This window comes from Myotis myotis, unplaced genomic scaffold (assembly GCF_014108235.1).
Source record: "Myotis myotis isolate mMyoMyo1 unplaced genomic scaffold, mMyoMyo1.p scaffold_m19_p_2, whole genome shotgun sequence".
Lineage (NCBI taxonomy): Eukaryota > Metazoa > Chordata > Mammalia > Chiroptera > Vespertilionidae > Myotis > Myotis myotis.
Window position 1 is genome coordinate 41,213,333 of NW_023416324.1, and position 4,951 is coordinate 41,218,283.

The window sequence follows — 4,951 nt, forward strand, 5'->3', positions numbered from 1 at the left end:
CTGCAACCCTCCCGCCCGCCCCCACTCAGCCACGCCCCTACCCTGCCGGCCCCGCCCCTCTGAACTTTGTCCCCGCAGTGCACCCGCACCCATCCCAGCCGCGCCCGCTGAACCACCCGCTTCTCCCTGCGTCCCCCCTCCCCCAGCCCACAGCCAGCCTGCCTCGGCCAGACGCCAGGCGCTGGATCTCCAGGGAGAACCCGCGGCGATCTTGGAAAGTCTTTCACTGAGATTGTCAGGACTCTCGGGTTTATGGATTCAATGCAATTCAGAGAACGTCACAGACTTTGAGTCTCCGTGTTTTTCTTTTCTTTCGTGTTTTTATCCTTACCCGAGGACAAGGGAGGACATGCTGAGAGAGAGAGAGAGAGAGAGAGAGAGAGAGAGAGAGAGAGAGAGAGATGCATCTATTGGCTGTCTCGTTTAAGGTGCCCCAACCTGAGAACGAACCCGAAACCCAGGTTTGTGCCCTGACTGGGAATCAACTGGCAACCTTTCGGAGCACAGGACGCTGCTCAGCCAATTGAGCCACTCCCTGGCTGTTTATCAGTCACCATCAAGTTCTCACCCAAGGATCAGGCATATGAATCCTGCCTGGTAACCAGTCAAGCCAGCAGAAGCACCTGATATTTCCTGGGCACTTACTATATGCCAGGCAGCACGCTTCCCTCTACAGACATTGCTTCCTTCTGACAAAATTAGGTTGATGCTCTTCTCAGTCCCATCTTGCATCAAGGAAATAGACAGAAGTACCGCATATGTGGTGAATAAATGAATCCGCTGGTTTGCAAAACATCCAAAGGGAGGTCCTATATTTGTAACTCTTTTGAAGATTAAAAAGCGTTACATCAAAGCTCCTAGCTGGGGTATATACTGGAAACTGATATAATAAAGTACATCAACTGTAATTGGAAAAGAAAGATTTAAAAACTAAAAATAAAAGTCTTAGAAACAAACAAACAAAAAGCTCCTAGCACTGACCCTTGGATAGGTGATTAACACTGAAGCTAGGTCTCTTTCCAAAGTCCAGAGGGAGAGACCAGGCAGCTTTGCTTTTATGCTTCCAGTCGCCATCTTCCTGTTCACTGCAATTGTCAGGCATCCACGAAGTGTTGTGACTGTTTACATAACTGTCATTTTTAAAGAATTATTGTAGAACTGCTTTTAAAAAAAAAACCCAGCATTATGTGTTTGAGATCTTTACAGGTTGATACCTGAGGCTTTATAGTTCATTCATTTTAACAGCTATGTTTTATTCTGTCATTATACCACAGTTTTTAAAATTGAGGTATGACTGACATAGGACATTATATTGGTTTCAGATGTACAACATAATGATTCCATATTTGTATACATTTGGGGAATGCTGACCACAGTAAGTCTATTTAGTATAGGTCACCACACGTAGTTACAAAATTTTTTCTTGTGATTCGAACTTTTAAGATCTACTTAGCAACTATCAAATATGCAATGCAGTGTTATTAGTGATAGTCATGGTGCTGTGCTTTACATTGCCAGGACTTATTTATTTTGTAACTGCAAGTTTGTACCTTTATTTTTTTTAATGTTTATTTATTTATTAAGTTTTATTGCTTAAAGTATTACAAAGGGTATTACATATGTGTCCTTTTTTTCCCCCCCCGCCCTTGACAATCCCCCATCCTCACCTACCCCCCAGTGTCTTATGTCCATTGGTTATGCTTATATGCATGCATACAAGTCCTTTGGTTGATCTCTTACCCCCCTACCTCCTGTCCCCCAACCCTCCCCGGCCTTCCCGCTGCAGTTTGACAATCTGTTTGAGGCAGCTTTGCCTCTGTATCTATTATTGTTCAAAAGTTTATAATGGTCTCTATTATCCATGAATGAGTGAGATCATGTGGTATTTTTCCTTCATTGACTGGCTTATTTCACTTAGCATAATGCTCTCCAGTTCCATCCATGCCGTTGCAAATGGTAAGAGTTCCTTCCTTTTTAGAGCAGCATAGTATTCCATCGTGTAGATGTACCACAGTTTTCTAATCCATTCATCTACTGATGGGCACTTAGGCTGTTTCCAGATCTTAGCTATGGTGAATTGTGCTGCTATGAACATACGGGTGCATATATCCTTTCTGATTGGTGTTTCTGGTTTCTTGGGATATATTCCTAGAAGAGGGATCATAGGGTCAAATGGGAGTTCCATTTTTAGTTTTTTGAGGAAACTCCATACTGTCTTGCATAGTGGCTGCACCAGTCTGCATTCCCACCAGCAGTGCACGAGTGTTCCTTTTTCTCCACATCCTCTCCAGCACTTGTCATTTGTTGATTTGTTGATGATAGCCAGTCTGACAGGTGTGAGATGGTACCTCATTGTTGTTTTGATTTGCATCTCTCGGATGATTAGTGACTTTGAGCATGTTTTCATATGTCTCTTGGCTTTCTGAATGTCCTCTTTCAAAAGGTGTCTATTTAGATCATTTGCCCATTTTTTGATTGGATTGTTTATCTTTCTTTTGTTAAGTTGTATGAGTTCCCTATAAATTTTGGAGATTAGGCCCTTATCAGATATGACATTGGCAAATATGTTTTCCCACGCAGTGGGTTTTCTTGTTGTTTTGTTGATTGTTTCTTTTGCTGTGCAGAAGTTTTTTATTTTAATGTAGTCCATTTGTTCATTTTCTCTTTAGTTTCAAGTGCCCTAGGAGCTGTATCAGTGAAGAAATTCCTTCGGTATATGTCTGAGGTTTTATTGCCTTTGGATTCTTCTAGAATTTTTATGGTTTCCTGTTGTACATTTAAGTCCTTTACCCATTTTGAGTTTATTTTTGTGTATGGTGTAAGTTGGTGGTCTAGTTTCATTTTCTTGCATATATCTGTCCAATTTTCCCAACACCATTTATTGAAGAGACTATCTTGACTCCATTGTATGTTCTTGCCTCCTTTGTCAAATATTAATTGAGCATATTGGTTCGGGCCGATTTCTGGACTCTCTCTTCTATTCCATTGATCTATATGTCTGTTCTTGTGCCAGTACCAGGCAGTTTTGAGAACAGTGGCTTTGTAATACAGCTTAATATCTGGTATTGAGATCCCACCTACTTTGTTCTTTTTCAGGATTGCTGCAGCTATTCGGGGTCTTTTTTTATTCCAGATGAATTTTTGGAGAGTTCATTCTAGATCTGTGAAGTATGCCATTGGTATTTTAATGGGAAGTGCGTTGAATTTATAGATTGCTTTGGGTAGTATGGACATTTTAATGATGTTGATTCTACCAATCCATGAACACGGTATATTCTTCCATCTGTTTATGTCTTCCTCTATCTCTTTTTTCAACATCCTGTAGTTTTCTGAGTAGAGGTCTTTTACCTCTTTAGTTAAGTTTATTCCTAGGTAGCTTAATTTTTTTGGTGCGATGGTAAATGGGATTGTTTTTTTAGTTTCTCTTTCTGAAAGTTCACTATTGGTGTATAGAAATGCCTCAGATTTCTTGGGGTTAATTTTATATCCTGCTACATTGCCAAATTCGTGTATTAAGTCTATTAGTTTTTTGATGGAGTCTCTAGGGTTTTGTATGTATAATATCATGTCGTCTGCAAATAAGGACAGTTTTACTTCCTCTTTTCCAATTTGGATGCCTTTTATTTCTTCTTCTTGTCTAATTGCAATGGCTAATACTTCTAGTACTATGTTGAACAGGAGTGGTGAGAGTGGGCATCCCTGTCTTGTTCCTGTCCTTAGGGGAAATGGTGTTAGTTTTTGTCCATTGAGTATGATGTTGGCTGTGGGCCTGTCATATATGGCTTTTATTATGTTGAGGTATGATCCTTCTACTCCCACCTTGCTGAGAGTTTTTATCAAAAATGGGTGTTAGATTTTGTCAAATGCTTTTTCTGCATCAATTGATATGACCATGTGGTTTTTTTCTTTCAGTTTGTTTATGTGATGAATCACGTTTATTGATTTGCGGATATCTTACCATCCTTGCATCCCTGGGATAAATCCTACTTGGTCATGGTGTATGATATTTCTGATGTACTGCTGGATCCGATTTGCTAAGATTTTGTTGAGGATTTTGGCATCTATGTTCATGAGGGATATTGGCCTGTAATTCTCTTTCATTGTGTTGTCTTTACCTGGTTTTGGTATTAGAGTGATGCTGGCTTCATAGAATGAGCTTGGAAGTGTTCCTTCCTCTTGAATTTGTTGTAGTAGTCTGAGGAGGGTAGGTTTTAGTTCTTCCTTGAATGTTTGGTAAAACTCCCCTGTGAAGCCGTCTGGTCCTGGGCTTTTGTTTGCTGGAAGCTTTTTGATGACTGCTTCAATTTCTTCCATAGTTATTGGCCTATTGAGATTTTTAGATTCTTCCTGATTGAGTGTTGGAATGTTGTATTTTTCTAGGAATTTGTCCATTTCCTCCAGTTTGTCTAGTTTGTTGGAGTAGAGCTGTCCATAGTATTTTTTAACAGTCATTTGTATTTCTGTGGGGTCTGTTGTTATTTCACCTCTATCGTTTCTGATTTTGTTTATTTGGGTCCTCTCTCTCTGCTCTTTGGTGAGCCTGGCTAGAGGTTTGTCAATCTTGTTTATCCTTTCAAAGAACCAGCTCTTGGTTTCATTGATTTTCTGTATTTTTTTTTTTTTTTGGTCTTTATGTCATTTATTTCTGCTCTAATCTTTATTATCTCCTTCCTTCGGCTCACTCTGGGGTTTTCTTGTTGCTCTCTTTCTAATTCTTTGAGTTGTAGAGTTAGATTATTTACTACCATTTTTTCTTGTTTTTTGAGATAGGCCTGTAGAGCTACAAACTTCCCTCTCAGGACTGCTTTCATTGCATCCCATAGGTTTTGGATTGTTGTGTTTTCATTGTCATTAGTTTCCAGGATGTTTTTTAATTTCTTCTTTGATCTCATTGGTAACCCAATCAATATTTAATAACATGCTATTCAGCTTCCAAGTGTTTGAGTATTTT